The sequence below is a fragment of the Mustelus asterias genome, chromosome 16, assembly GCF_964213995.1.
Source record: "Mustelus asterias chromosome 16, sMusAst1.hap1.1, whole genome shotgun sequence".
Classification (NCBI taxonomy): domain Eukaryota; kingdom Metazoa; phylum Chordata; class Chondrichthyes; order Carcharhiniformes; family Triakidae; genus Mustelus; species Mustelus asterias.
The window spans coordinates 15,110,848-15,127,210 of record NC_135816.1 but is presented as its reverse complement, the minus strand read 5'-3'; the positions used below and the strand labels follow the sequence as shown (position 1 = coordinate 15,127,210).

Sequence of the window (16,363 nt, the reverse complement as noted above, 5' to 3'; positions counted from 1 at the left end):
TTTGCCTGAGGTACTTCAAATGCTCTGAGCTATGATTTGCTGTCGCAGCATTGATCAGGGGCTATGTTGGGATAATATTGCAATGTATATTACATTTATCCCCTGAAACTTCCTACCTCTTGGCCAACACATGATTTGAGTGGAGTCCCAGAAGTCACAGTAACCTGTGACTTGTTGATTTGGCGCTAGCGTCTTGTTTTCTAAAGTTGGCGTCTTTGTGTTTGCTTTGGTTAATGAGTTTCCCAGGCACATTTATGAACTTCCAGGCACTTATTCTGAACATTCGCAGCTGGAATAATGAGTGAGATTCCGTATTATACAATTGGAAAGCAGATACTAATTTTCCCCTCATCACTTGCACAAAATTTAGGCAGCAATAGTCACCAAGCCACTTAAATTGATTGTGTCAGTGGTGGTCCCTACCTAAATGTGTTGATGTTCGTGAACCAGTAAGATGTTGACATATGCGACTTAATTGTGCTGTAGGAAAACTGCAAAGGTCACCCAGTATAAACTACCCATAGGTACTATAACTTCACGTGTGATAAGATGCACATCACAAGTCCTCTGAACGTTCAGAAGAGTAACATTCACAACATTTTATTCTACAACTCGTAAATTTATGACCACATACATTTTCTTTTTCAAATTAGTATATTCAAACACAGATGTGCTACTTTGCTGCTGCTTTGCAACTTTGAAACTAAACTGTACTGTACCTCCTGATGGAATTCTTGGCTCATGTGGGCAGGTTGAAGATTGACACCGTGCTCCTCAGGGTCTTGCTAAAAAGGCCTGGGATAATTGTCAAGGTGTCTGTTCCTAAAATGCCCAAGATTGGCTTCCATTCTTTGACTGAAGGCAGGCAAATATTATCATGGGCAGGCCAAGAGTTGTCGGGGCACGTGGTAACGCAGCTTGGAGCATTGTTGCACCATTGCAAAACCCGAGTGTAGCTTGCTCTAGGCAAACTATTAATTTGAGATACAATATGCTGAAACTAACGAACAGAAAATAAATTGGCAAGCAGTTGGAATAGCACAATTGAGTTTGTGGCTTTTTAAAATTATTCATGCTTGGGATGTGGGTGTTGCTGCCAAGGTCAGCACTTATTTCTTCTTTCTAGCTGCCCTTGTGGAGGTGGTAGTGAGCTGCCCACCACTTTGAATCTCTGCACTCCACATGGTGTAAGTGCAGCCACAGTGTTTTTAGGGCGAGAATTCCAGGTGTTTGACCCAGCAACAGTGGTGAGTGATTTGGAGGAGATCTTCCAGGTTCTGTTGTACCTATGCTTTGGAAACTGTTAAATTAGTACAGTGGTTAGATTTGCTTCTTGTATTTTGGACAAGTTCGAAAGGTTTGCCGATGTAATCAAACACTTGAGAACAGTGACTCAATTGAGCACCCATCCTCCTCCCAATAGGCAGTTAGCCAACCCAAATGCAGTGAGGAAGAGGAAGCTGTGATGCCTACGAAAGTAGAATTAGCTGCTGCACTGGTGCAGATAGAAGGGTGAGAGAGGGAAAGTGGCAGTTAAACTCAGACAGGGCCTCTCAAAATTCAGGAATTCAGTCCTGACTGGGTGTAGGAGCATGTTTTCAGAGTGTGGTTTGTTGCAAGGTATTCTGCAAGAGGTAGATATAAACCAGCTGTCAGAAGAGTTGGATGTGAGGAGGCAGATACAGTGTAAGAGTTAGAGTTGGCAGAGAGGAACATTGTAGATTAGCTGCTGTGTTAGGGTGATCAGGGAGTCTACATCTAACACACTGCCTCCAGATCATTGGGTAGTGAATCAGCTCATTGGGCTTCTTTCCTCCCCACCCCACCCAAAACCAATTTATCCTGCTAACATTACAAACTGTGAACTCGTGTGTTTTCTCAATTTGGTATTTGGAAGAAGGAAAGGTTTGCATTTGTATTGTGCCTTAATTACTTTTCTAAATTGTCTAAAAGTTATTCAGAACCAATGAACTGTGTTGAAAGACTTAATGTCATTGCTCACAGTTTAAAACTTTCTTTCAATCTCCAATATTTTGAAATCAGAGCTATCACTAATTAATTGGACTGTTCAATGAATTAAAAGAAAAGTTTTCTCCAGATGTTGATTTTTGGTGAGACTAAAGTGAATGTGCAGCCTAGATCAGATATTACAGACTTTGAAGCACCTAAGTGGTTGTTTTTTATTCAGCTCATCTCATGGAGCAGAGACTTTGTCTGTGACTGGTTCACTGTTGGTGCTCAAGATCGATAGATCATTGAAGAGTTATGGGATATGGTAGCAGGAACACAGAAACAAGAGTCAGCCATTTAGCCCCTGTAGCCTACTCCGCCATTCACTCAGATCATGGATGATCTGCAAACTCAATATCACTTAATTACTTTGGAAAACAATCTTTCAATCCTGAGATTTTAAAAATTACAATTGATCTGGCACCAACTACCAGTTGTGAAGAAGAGTTCTGAACGTTGGCTACCCATTATGTGTAGAAGAGTTTCCTGATTAGTGAGAGAAGGTAAAGTTGAGGTAGCAGTTTAGCCATGATTGTGGTGAATGGTAGAGTGGTTGCAAAGGACAGAATAGCAAGTTCCCCTTTCTCATCTGACAAATAATAATTGGCACAGACTCCATGCCCAGAAAGACCATTGCACAGATTATCAGACATTAGAGAAAGAGTACCACAATGCCAGGTATGCATTTCAACTCTGGACTTGCTTCTTTCTGTACACTGATAGCTTTGACTCATGGTATTCCAGGCCTGAGGATTTTGTCATTTTATCCTGTGCCTTTGTGTCTGAAGGTCACAATTTTGTGACTGAAGTGGAACAATGCCCCAAACTCTGCTGGCATCATTTGCACAAAGATCTTCCCATGAGGAGAAACAGCGCTGCCCATCTCTGTCTACCTTCAGACTGGTTTAGGTGGTTCTCCCACTGCAAGTCAATGCATTATTTATATTAAAGTGATAAGTAAGGATATGCAGAGTTCACAATGGTTACCCAGTTTATTATGCTGTGAATACTCAGATGATGTGTCTACAGGTGTAGTGGCTCAGGTAGTTTCTGGTATATTGCTGCCGAAGTTTTGTGTTGTAATCCTGGTGCATGGTTGCTTTTTACTGTGGCTCCGGCATCCATGTTTGTTGGGGAAGTTTGTCAAAGTCTGGATGTGGGACGTGACATTTGGATTTACATAGTTTATGCTAGAAGTAACATTTACTGGTGCATACATTAGGATGTACAGACTGGGTAAAAACCATTAGCTCAGAACCGTTTTAAAAGAAAGCCATATTCCTCCTCTGTTTCCAGCAAACGTACCATCCAGTTTGCTTTTTAATTTGCCAGTAAATGTATGGTGTGGAAGGGTCACTGAATCAACATTGCAATCACCTGTGGGAACTTTGCCAGTGATTAGAATGTTGACTTTAGACCAGGCCTTTTCTGCCCTTTAAACACACTGAAGTATGTAAAGGTTCTTTGTGACTTATTTCTACAGTGCTTTTCATGACCACAACAGTATTTTTTGAAGCGACTGATTTGTGCACAGCAAAGTTCCCATAAAATACAACGTGAGAATGACTAGATCATCTGTATTTATGATATCGATGCTAAGTATTGCCAGGACACCGAGGATAACTCCCCTGCCCTTTGAAATTGTGCTGTGGGATCTTTTATCTCCACCTGAGAGGACAGAGGTTTAACATTTTATCTGAAAGACTCCACCTCTGATGGTAGCATTCCCTCAGTACTGCGCTGGGTTGTCAGCCTGATTTTCGTGGTCCAATCTTAAGAGTAGGACTTGAACCGAGAACCTTCTGACTCAGAAGAGTGGTACCAACTGGGCCACAGCTGACATGTGAATGTGATGGTAAAGACTGATGAGTCAGCATTCGTGCAATACTTTGCAACTGGATACCAACTTGCTTTTGTTTTTACATCATTGGGACATTCACAAAGTGTTTCATGGACATTTACCTTTGTGCAGCTGAATGCTGGAGCTGGTTTCCACATAGCTTTGTGCCACAAGCAGTGATAAGATGACTGTCCAAATAATCTGCTTTCATAGAAGAAGAGGAGATTTTAGCTAGGACACTGGGAGATCTCTGTTTGTCAAAAATACAAGTAATGTGGCTTCTTTAGATTCCAACTAAAGTGTCACTTGGAGCCCTAGTTTATGGCTTAACAGAAAGATAGAGCTGTTGGCAATGCAGCAGGCCTGCAGCCCTGCACTGGAAGTTTCAACCTAGATTTTGTGATCAGATTTTGGATTGACTCTGAAATCCTGACTCACTCATGAGTAGTGCCAGAGCCCAATGATGCTGGAATATAATTCATCTGTAGTTTTCCCTTAGTTTCTCATTGAGATTATAAAAGTGTGTTATTGTATCTTAATCTCCAAATTCCGTGTCCCATTGTTACTGTTTCAGATTTTGGTCAGATTGTCTTGCAGATATCAAGTAATCGAGATGAATGAGAATGTTATAAATACCATAAATTACTGAAAACTGGCTAGTATTGTATGTGGAGTTTGCTGAGACCAAAGTTTCCAATCATTTCTCCTGTACATGGGTGTTTGCTCCATGTGTAGTGCTGATATTGTAATCTCTCTCCCAATGGCAAGCCCTTGTGAAGCTGACAGTGGGGGAGGTTAACTGAATCCCCAGGACGCTGTTGGCTTGGATTATGTTGGTAAATTGAAGAGCTGGTTGAGGGAGAAATTGAGGCGTGTTAACTATAATGGTACGTTTCCAGTCTCTGACATTGACCTGACAGTGTGTAATTTTTGTACATTCTTCTATAATCCTACTAGAATGGTGCGTTGTAGAGTAATATCTCCATTTGTACTCAATCTCTCTAGACAGCAACTTGTTCACCATTGTTACTGCAGCCATGTGCTGAGCTAATGGTTTCATAGCATTCTTCAACACTAATCCTTTTCCCGTTGAATTGAGAGGTTTAAAGAGGGTGAATTTATGACAGCAAGCACATGAAGTGCTAAAGTTGAAAGGTTGCTGCTCTTCAGGTATTTAAATGTCTTTATCTATTTATGGAAAAGATTGCTGATTCCAGCAGGACTCTACACTAAAACAGCTCTGTTTTCAGGGTCGAGAACTCCCAATAGAAATAAGCATTCAAAACAAAAACAGGCAGCCAAACAAAAATCTGCCACCAGTAAGTTCTTTCGAGCAATCAAAGTTGTGCTGTAATTCATGAAAATCCTCAGGGTTATTCGATTGCCGTTCACAATTTTTACTGCTGTAAAAAGTCATATTTTTCTAGCTTCACTTTTTTTTTGCTGTAAAATTTCAGTTGTTAGTCCTTTCTGTGGTCAGTTTTTCCCCTCTTCAGCTAGGAACTGCTGAAAAGTTCAGAAAATGGCCTTTATTGCCCTTGAAATTGTCCAGAGCAGCAGAGGCAAGTCTAACCTGTGCATCACGGAGTTAAATAGGTTCCCTTTCTTTTGGTGGAGTTTGTGGATATCGAGTACTGGGTGAGTGTGATTGAGTTTTTTTATTCATTCATGGAATGTGGGTGTTGCTCACATCACATTCAATGACAATGTTTAATTACCCTTTGATTTGAGCTGTGTTCCTGATGCGATCAGTGTAGATTCGGAAGAGCCAAGTGGCCGTGCAGGGCATTGGGGGCTCCTGGGGTGGCCGTGCTTCCAAGTTATTTTGTCATTTGGTTAGAGTGTACTGATCAGTTTTTCAGAGGTTTACTAGTTTAAACAATTAACGTACTTTCTGTTCTGGTTATTCTGTGTTGGTAGTTGAACAGAGGTCTGATAAGATCATCTGCTGTCCTTTTGATGGTTGAACAAGCTGATTCTGGCAAGATCAAGTCTGCCACAGTGTGCCACACAGGAAATTGTCCCATTTGGTGGTGTGGAGTGATATCTGGTGACATCCTGTTTGCAGGACAGCCATCTGTTTTGGAGCTTCCAAAACCACATGTTGTCATGATGGCGGATTCCTGCCCACAGCTGGTGTCACCGTTTGCATTGACCATCAGCTGAAGTTTCCCACTTGTCCTGATTGATGTTGAAGGCTGTCGTGTCTCTTTTGACAGCATTGTTGACCGGAGGTTTGGGTGCTCTGCTGGCCTCTGGGCACCAGTTACCTCTCCGTATCCCATATCAGTTGGGATGCAGTCATCTTCCATCCCATGCACTTGCCTAAGCCAGTGATGGTTGTTTTGCTTGATTTGTGCTGGCATTTATGGCATGTTTGCCTTGAATGGAGTCCTTTGTTGGTGACCTTGTATTCCCATTTGATGCCAACGATGCATCATAGACACTGAAGTACCTTTGCAGCCTTGATTTGAAGCTCAAGGAAATAAATTACACACATAGAATCCCTACAGTGCAGAAGGAGACCAGTGCACCGACAACAATCCCTCCCAGGCTCTATCCCTGTAACCCCACGTGTTTACTCACACGGTCATGAGGAGAACATGCAAACTCTACACAGTCACCCGAGACCAGAATTGAACCCGGGTGCTGTGAGGCAGCAGTGCTAACCAGTGTGCCATTGTGCCATGCCACATTGAGTAAGTCAGAAAGCAAAAATGTGAAGCTGAGGTGGTTTTTTTTGTCTTTTTCTGAGCAGACAGTACACAATTGTAAGTCTGGCATCCTTTGTCTCTGTCATCTTTGCTACAGTGTCAGAATTGCTCTGAGAGTCACACTTTTGCCTCTGAATCAGAACCTCTACATCAGGACTAAAACTCAAATGGGCTCAATTTTGTATGGATTTCCCCAATCTCTTAATTTAGGTGAAAATTCGATTTCACGAGGGCAGCGCAAACAGAAGCGAAAAGCGCAGTGCAAGCACGGGCGAGGCTACAAGGCATGAGGGAAAATGACAACACGCTTCAAAAGTGACATTGCTGACAGGCAGATGGATGATGTGTGTTTGTTAGTCCCCGTCCTACAGTAGTGCCGAGTCTCCAGTCATCCCAGATTTCCCTGCCACTGGGCCAAGACCCTCGCTCTGCTGGAAATGTGTGGTAGTTGGTGTGCATTGACCACTCCATGTTAAAAGAATCCATGCACAGGCATCTTCCACCCCACCCTACGCATCTTATGAATTTCGGAGCTTGGAACGTCAGGATCCTTACGGACAACTCCAACAGCAACAGACCTGAATGGATGGTGGGTGGAAAGACCGCAGGACACTCAGAAACTCGCGGTTAACCAGGTGTTCTTTGGCCTCTTTGTGCAATTGAAAGCACCTTTGGTCCGAGTACCCAGGGACCCACACCAAGAGAGCCAAAAATGGAGAGGCACTTATTAAAGACAGAGACAGTCAGTGCCCACTGCTGAGAGCACTTTGAGGACCTCCTCAACCAAGATGTAGTCTTTGATGCAAGTGCCCTCGACACCGCTACGCTACCAGCCACCATCTCAGCACAACCCCAGCTCGACATGAAGTTGAAAAGGCCATCTGGCAGCCGAAAAAAAACAAGGCCTCCGGTGCTGATGGTATCCCCTGCTGAAGTATTAAAATGCTGCGGAGAGGCACTCTAGACAAGAATCCTCACCCTTGTCCAGAAGGAAGAGAGCATGCTGGGAGATCACAGATGCCTTAATTATGACCATCTTCAAGAAAGGAGAGGGGTCTGACAGTGGAAATTTGAGAGATGGCCAGGAGAGAGGTCATCATGAAAATCCTCCATGACTGCTTCATCCCAGTGGTTGAAAAACTCCTCCCTGAGTCTCAGTGCAACTTTCGCCCATTAAGAGGCACAACAGACATAATCTTTAGTATGACCAATCCAGGAAAAGTGCAGGGAGCAGCATCGACCTCTTGCAAAGACTTCAACTTTGTCAACCGTGAGGGATTGTGGGACATCCCCCTCAAATTCAGCTGCCTGCAGAATTTTGTCACCATTCTCCGCCTGCTCCATGATGGCATGCAAGCCGTGATCCTCAATAACAGGACCACCACAGACCAAATACGTGTGAAACTGGGGTCAAACAGGACTGTGTCATGGCACCAATGCTCTTCTCCATTTTCCTCACAGCAACACTCAACCCCTGTTGCCTTGAAACTCACTGCTATTGTGGAGCTAACCTGCAGGACAAGTGGGGAACTGTTCAATCTCCAATGCCTCCAGGCCAGAACCAGGACCACCCCTTCTGTCATTGAGCTGCAGTATGCAGACGAGTGTGTGTGTGTGCGTGTGTGCACTGAGGCTGAGCTACAAACCATCGTCAATGCGTTCACCACTGTATGTGAGAGAATGGACCTCAGACGAAACATCTGGAAAACAAAGGTTGTCTACCAGTCCACTCCTGCCACACAAAACTGCTCCCGGATCATCAAGATCCACGGTGATCCCCTGGAAAATGTGGATCACTTCCCATAGCTCAGGAACCACCTCTAGCTTTGGGCAGACATCGACGATGAAATCCAGCATTGACTCCAATGTGCCACTACAGATTTTGGATGCCTGCACAACAGTGTTTGAAGACCGAGACTCAAATCCAACAGCAAACTTATGGCCTATAGGGCAGCTCTGGTCCCTGCCCTCCTGTATGCATCAGAACCATAGACAAAGCACAGCAGACACCTCAAATACCTGGAGAGATACACCAACATTGTGTCTGCAAAATCCTGCAAATCCACTGGCAGGATAGACGTACCAACATGAGTGTATTCACCCAGGCTGATATCCTCAGCATCGTGACACTGATCATGCTCGACCAGCTATGATGGGTGGACCATATTGTCCGCATCTGACACAAGGCTCCTGAAACAAGTGCTCTACTCGAATTCCGCAATGACAAGTGATAACTAGGAGGGCAGAGGAAATACTACAAGGATGCACTGAAAGCCTCCCTAAAGGAATGCAGCATCCTCTTTGACATGTGGGAATCGCTTGCCTTAGAATGCACAAACTGGAGAAGAAATATCCACAAAGGCGTCAGTCACCTTGAGTGTCACAGGGTGGAACACGTGGAGGCCAAGTGTAAACAGTGGAAAGAGAACGCAGGATCCAGAGCGTCCCACCCACCCACTCACCTCATCAAACACCTCCGGCCAAACCAGAGTCTGCGGCTTCAGGATTGGGCTATTCGGCCACTGCAGAATCCACCTCCCTGGGGTGGAAGCAAGTTACCTTTGGCCTTGAAGGACTGCCAAAGAGAAGAATTTGAGGGATCTCTATGTGTGCAAGTTAATTGCCATATTTGCTGGCTGAACTGTGGCTCCAATTCAGAAGTAATTCACTTTAGAGATATCCTGAGGCTACAAAGGTTATCATGTAAATGCAGATTCTTTGTCAGGAGCTCATGGATGCTTTACCTTAACATTAATGGTGTGTGAAGTTCTGGTTCTGTTCACGCTGGTTGGTCCTGGGCCCAGAGCAAGTCCGGGTGCCGACAAACTGGTATGGTTCCAGAGGCCGTGGGCTGGATATGTATGCCATACAGAGAGTAAGGCTGTTATGGTTTAGGTCAGGAATTCCAAAATATTTTAGGGAGCCTGCCTGGATCATAAGTTTTGCATCTTGAATTTGGCTAGATAAGCATGATGTGTTTCTCCTCTGATATGATTCAAATGATCCCCGAGGGAGCTTTTACCAACACACAGTTTATTTACGAATATAGGTAACATGTATAAGAAAATTAGCAAGAACTTTTATCAATTACAAACAAGAAACAAAACAACCTCTATAATGTATAACCCGTAACAAATATATCTAATATATCCCAATCAAATTAATCCCATAGACAAAAGACCCTTTTCACAGGTTTAACACAGCAAAGATTAATGCTCACTTGATACTGGACTTGAGCCCTTTGGATGAATGTTGTGGGTCTCCTGACACTCGGAACAGTTTGAAGTCGGAACAATAGGGAGAATAGGTCAAACCACCAACAACGGATTCTCTCCTTCAGAGAGACAAAACCTTGCTTTCAGATAATCAGCAGAATTTCCAAACAAAACAGGGAGAGAGAAACACTTCTTTCCAGCTTGCTGTCCCTTCTAAAACACAACTCTAACTGCAGCCAAACAGAAAATGAAATCTTAAACTCACAGGAAAGGGAAAAAAAACTGCCCAAACACACATGATCATCGTCCTAACAATGCAGGATCATAAAACAACCCAAAGTTAAAATAAACATACCCCTTTTCAGCTATTAAAGTAGCAATAACAGGACATCTCCAGTCAAGCCAGCAATAATGGCATCAGCTAAGGCTGCGAGCTGCAGAGCATAAGTTTAAAAGAAATGAACGAATGTCATGGGCTCAGAGTTCATGTTTGCGCAGCATGCTTGTTGTTATGTCACTGGACTTGCAGCGGAGTGACGGGTTTAACCCTGAGAGATCAATAGTTTGTACTTTGATGCGACTTGTAGAGTGTTTAGAAGTGCCTGGAGCTTTATGGTCTGTTGATGTTTTACTGTTGTTCCTGACCAAACTACAAAGTAATTTGAGTTGGAAGTTTGAATTAACAGGAATAGGCTGAATTCTTATCCTACATGTGTTAAACTTGTGTGTGTGTCCCCGATTCAGTAGTGTCAGAGGGTGATGCCCAATCAGATTCAGTAGTGTAACAGGGTGATACCCAATCAGATTCAGTAGTGTAAGAAGGTGATACCCAATCAGATTCAGCGATAAGACTCCTGTCACCACCTCCTGATCGATTGCTCTACTAATGCTTGCTGAGTGTTCTGACTGAAGTAAATTTATGGCTAGGTGCCACTGTGTGAGTCAACACCTTCAGAAGAAATGAAGCTATTCCATATCATGTCATTGACTTTTAAAACAATAGGCTTGTCCCGTTCTTTAAAAGGCAGTGTCTGACGGAATTCTGCAGCTAGACCTTCTGTGCTTGGTTGCATCAGCTGTCTTTCCCAGAAACAGTTCAACAGTTGGCTCAAACTACTTGATGAGTCATCCTTATTGGATTGGTCCGATAGCATAGGGCCAATGCTTCAGTTTCTTGAAGCTGAAAACACAGGATAGTACCATGCAATACTCAATCTTCATAGAATGGAAAATGATCTTATAAAAGGTGTTTCGTATTCTGAGGTACAAACATTGAAGGACCTGGCTGCAGCTGAATTTTGGATTCAGGATTAAAGTGAGGATTTTCCTTTGAAATTATTTTATAGGTGAAACAGTGTGAATGGGTTTATTAATTTTAATCTTCTATATTGCTAAGTTTGCTGGAAGAATTAATTGCAGGAATGAATGACTGTGCTGATGAAGATGATGATATAATTCTGCTTGCTAATACTTTGATTATAGAACCAAAAAAGAGAATTTTAATCTACAATAATGCCTTTTATATCTCCAGAGTGTACCAAAACTTTACACATTGAATTACTTTTTATGTAAACATCAATGTAGAAAGTGTGACAGACTTTGTCAAATGATCCAGTACTCTGCGTTTGGTGTGGGTAGTACCAGGGCACTAGGGGTACTCCATTCTCTTCAAAAGATGTATGATCTTTAACATCAGCCTAAACGGGTTATCAGAACCTCAGTTTACTGTCTCGTTGGACCTTTGTTCAACATGCCCTTAGATTTCATAGAATCATAGAATCCCTGCAGTCCAGGCGGAGGCCATTTGGCCCATCGAGTCTGTACCGGCCACAATCTCACCCACGCCCTACTCCCGTAACAATCATTTACCCTGCCAACCCTCTTGACATAATCAACCTAACCTACACGTCTCTGGACTGTGGGAGGAAACCGGAGCACCTGGAGGAAACCCTCGCATTCACGGGGAGAAAGTGCAAGCTGCACACAGACAGTGACCCGAGGCCGGAATTGAATTTGGGTCCCTGGCGCTGTGGCCAATGTGCCAGGAATCTAAAACTCTCCTTGCACCATCACTTCAGCCTTGCGTTGATCTGCTCTATTCTCCTCCTCCTGTATTTACCAGCATGTAACGCTGGGGATGATCAGATTATTGTCTGAAGTTCCACTGTGCACTGAAATGTCTGCTTTCATTATGAGCTCGTCTCCTGGAATGTGGGACTTGCACCCATGATGATTGAACTCATGGGCGAGGGCACCACTGACTGAGACGAGCTGCTGTTTCATTAGTTTTCTGATACAGACTTCTGCTATTTATGATGCTGACAGTGATGAACAAAGCAAGTCCTTTAGGGAAGGAAATCTGCCGTCCTTACCTGGTCTGGCCTACATGTGACTCCAGAGCCACAGCAATGTGGTTGCCTCTCAACTGTCCTCTGAACAAAGGCAATTAGGGATGGGCAATAAATGCTGGCCAGCCAGTGACATTCATGTCCCATGATTGAATAAAAAAGCATGAGATGCTGAAGCAACACCAGGAAATCGCAATCATCACGAGTCAATTCGCTCTGACATAGAAACCAAAAGGACTATGGTGTTTATTGGACCTGGACACAAGGGTAGTGATGGGCACCCCTATTGCTAGCTGATATTTCTCCCCTATTTTAATTCTAGAATCATAGAACAGTTACAGCACAAAAGTAAACCATTTGACCCATTGTGTCCATGCTGGCTCTCTGCAAGAGCAGCTCAGGTGGTCCCACTCCCCTGCAGTTTCCTGTAGCTCTGCAGAATCTTTCTCTTCTGATAAATATCCAATCCAATTTTGCAAGCCCCGATTGAATCTATCTCCACCACACACTCAGGCAGTGCATTCCAGATGCTAATCACTTGATATGACTCATTCAGCTCAGTTTCTGGTCAACGATAACCCCCAGGATGATGACTGTGGGGGATGCAGTGATGGTAATGCTACTGAATATCATGGGGAGGTGGTTAGATTCTTTCTTGTGGGAGGCAGCCGCTGCCTGGCACTTGAATGGTAGGAATATTACTCAAGTATTGTGGACAGCACACTTTCGTAAAGGTGTGAAGGCATCAGGGGCGCAGAAAAGATTGACCAAATTGTTTCCAGAGAGGAGGAACTACATGGATAGACTGGACTCACTGGTGTGGTTCTCCTTAGAAAAACTACGGTTGAGAGGAGATTTGATAGAGGTGTTCAAAATCATGAGGGTTCTGACAAAGTAGTTAGAAAGTGTTCTCATTGGCAGTAGGTCTGCAATCCCTGTCCTCATTTCACCTTTGGTTTTTTGCCATTCACCTGAAATTGGTGTCTTCTGGATCTTACCTACTGCCAATGAGAATACTTTCTAACTACTTTGTCAGAACCCTCATGATTTTGAACACCTCTATCAAATCTCCTCTCAACCGTAGTTTTTCTAAGGAGAACCACACCAGTGAGTCAAGTCTATCCATGTAGTTCCTCCTCTCTGGAAACAATTTGGTCAATCTTTTCTGCACCCCTGATGCCTTCACACCTTTACGAAAGTGTGCTGTCCACAATACTTGAGTAATATTCCTACCATTCAAGTGCCAGGCAGTGGCTGCCTCCCACAAGAAAGAATCTAACCACCTCCCCATGATATTCAATGGCATTACCATCACTGCATCCTCCACAGTCAACATTCTGGGGGTTATCGTTGACCAGAGACTGAGCTGAATGAGTCATATCAATACTGTGGCTACAAGAGCAGAAGCTTGAAATTCTGAGGTGAGTAACTCGCCTCCAACTCCCCAAAGCCTGCCTATAAGGCACAAGTCAATAGTGTGCTGGAATACTCCTCACTTACCTGTTTGAAGGCAGCTCCAACAACACCCTAAGCTTAACACCATCCAGGACAAAGCAGCCCACTTGGTTGGCTCCCTATCCACCACATTCAAAATTCACTCCTGATGCACAGTATGTACCACCTACAAGATGCACTGCAGCAACTCACCAAGGCTCCTTCAACACAGCACCTTTCACACTCATGACCTCTACCACCTAGAGGGACAAAGGCAGCAGACACATGGGAACACCACCACCTAATAAGTTTCCCATCAAGCCTTACACCATCTCGACTTGGAAACCTACTGCTGTTCCTTCACAGTTGCTTGATAATAATCCTGGAACTCCTCCCTAACATCACCGTGGGTGTACCTACACCACATGGATTGCAGCAGTTCAGGAAGGCGAGGCCCACTCTCCTTTTTGAGGGCAATTAAGGTTAGGCAACAAATGCTTGTCTTGCAGTGAAGTCCACATCCCATGAAAGAACCAGTGTTTCATGAAGGTTCACTATAACTTCTTTGCTTTTGGATTCCACATTTGCAGTTTTATTAACAGTTTTCTCAACAGAAAATGGCTTGCTACAAACTGGGACTTGGAGAGGGTTTCAAGAAGATTGCACATAAATTGGACATAACTGATTTTGACAATGCTGGAGTCATCTTGTCCTTGCGTTTGTTGTAACTTCAGACAGTGGCTGACTGCAATCTCTTGAGTGATTTTCTTTTAAAGATTGTTTGAATCGCTGAGGAGTCTACTGTGTATGTTTGCTCAGTATTCATTCTCATGTTAAATTATAGAGCCAAGAATCTAAAGTAGTTGAAGGAACTTTATATGAAGTTAATTATGATTTCAGTGACAAAACTGCACAAAATGAACATCTACTTAAGGTTTTAATTTTAGAAGCCATTTTGTCGGGTGGGATACTTTAGTACAAATTAAACCTCAAGTGATTTGTGGGTGGTACAAGTACTCAGTAATTTCTCTGTTAATTCACAAAAAGAGCTTTGTAATACTGTGAGCCTTTTATCTATTGTGCCTTCAGGTCTTGTCACGTGGCACGACCACAGCACTTTAACTTTGGAACCATTAGGGTTATGTACATGATAGCAGCTTTCAGCTGATGAAGGCTGTAAATTAATCTGGATCATCTGAACCATATGAAGCACTTGGGCTTTGTTCTAGTGGATTAATAGCGGAACCCTCTCACTTAGTGCAATTGTAATTAATTGGGTATCAGTTATCACCCATTAGTTATTCACAAATCTTACCATTTTTAAAGGGGTGATATTGCGCTGGAGATTTCAAACCGATGTGTTTTGTGAAGCAGCCTTTAACATTGAACTATAGTGTTAGCTCTTCTGGTGATTCTGTACGCTCTGTATGGCATACTGCTGAACATTGGGTATTGAATTGTGATAGAAACATAGAAGATAGGAGCAGGAGGAGGTCATTTGGCCCATCGAGCCTGCTCCACCATTCATTATGATCATGGCTGATCGTCCAACTCAATAGCCTAATCTTGCTTTCTCCCCATAACCTTTGATCCCATTCGCCCCAAATGCTATATCTAGCCACCTCTTGAATACATTCAATGTTCTGGCATCAATTACTTCCTGTGGTATTGAATTCCACAGGCTCACCACTCTTTGGGTGAAGAAATGTCTCCTCACTTCCGTCCTAATTGGTGTACCACGAATCCTGTGACCCCTGGTTCTGGACTCCCCCACCATCGGAAACATCCTCCCTGCATCTACCCTGTCTAGTCCTCTTAGAATTTTATAAGTCTCTATGAGCTCCCCCCCTCATTCATCTGAACTCCTGCAAAAACAATCCTAACCTAGTCAATCTCTCCTCATACATCAGTCCTGCCATCCCCGGATTCGGCCTGGTGAACCTGCACTCCCTCGAGAGCAAGGAACATCCTTTCTCAGAAAAGGAGACCAAAACTGCACACAATACTCTGGGTGTGGCCTCACCAAGGCCCTGTATAATTGCAACAACACATCCCTGCTCCTGTACTTGAAACCTCTTGCAATGAAGGCCAACATGCCACTTGCCTCCTTTACTGCCTGCTGCATCTGCATGCTTACCTTCAGTGACTGGTGCATAAGGACACCCAGGTCCCGCTGCACACTCCCCTCTCTCAATTTACAGCCATTCGGGTAGTAATCTGCCGCCTTATTTTTGCTTCCAAAGTGAATAAACTCACATTTATCCAAATTATACTGCATCTGCCATTGATTTGCCACTCACCCAACCTGTCCAGATCATTCTGAAGGATCTCTGCATCCTCATCACAGTTCACCCTCCCACCCAACTTGGTATCATCTGCAAACTTTGAGATGTTACATTTTGTTCCCTCATCCAAATTATTAATATGTATTGTGAATAGTTGGGGTCCCAGCACAGGGATCCCTAATGCCTGCCAATTTGCAAAGCATCCATTAATTCCTATTCCTTGTTCCTCTCTGCCAACCAGTTTTCTATCCATCTCAGTACGCTTCCCCCAATCTCATGCGCTTCAATCTTGAACGATAACCTCTCACGCGGGACTTTGTCAAACGCTTTCTGAAAGTCCAAATGTACTACATCAACTGGCTCCCCCTTGTCAACTCTACTACTTACATCTTCAAAGAATTCCAACAGATTTGTCCAGCATGATATTCCCGTCATAAATCCATGCAGACTCTGTCTGAGCTAAATGCTCCGCTATAAAATCCTTGATAATGATTCGAGAATTTTCTCCATGACCGAT

The 16,363-nt window shown here is 43.6% G+C and overlaps 1 protein-coding gene across 2 annotated transcripts in view; it reads left to right on the top strand.

Annotated features, from left to right (window-relative positions):
• larp1 (La ribonucleoprotein 1, translational regulator) overlaps window positions 1-16,363 on the top strand; it is a 108,206-nt gene that overhangs the window by 13,920 nt on the left and 77,923 nt on the right. The window contains exon 1 of one of the 2 annotated variants that reach the window (XM_078230672.1): window positions 10,948-11,094. The exons of the other annotated variant lie outside the window; for it this stretch is intronic. The gene's annotated coding sequence lies outside the window, so the exon portion shown is untranslated. Of the gene's footprint in view, window positions 1-10,947; window positions 11,095-16,363 lie in introns of those variants that run through there. 2 annotated transcript variants of the gene reach the window in all.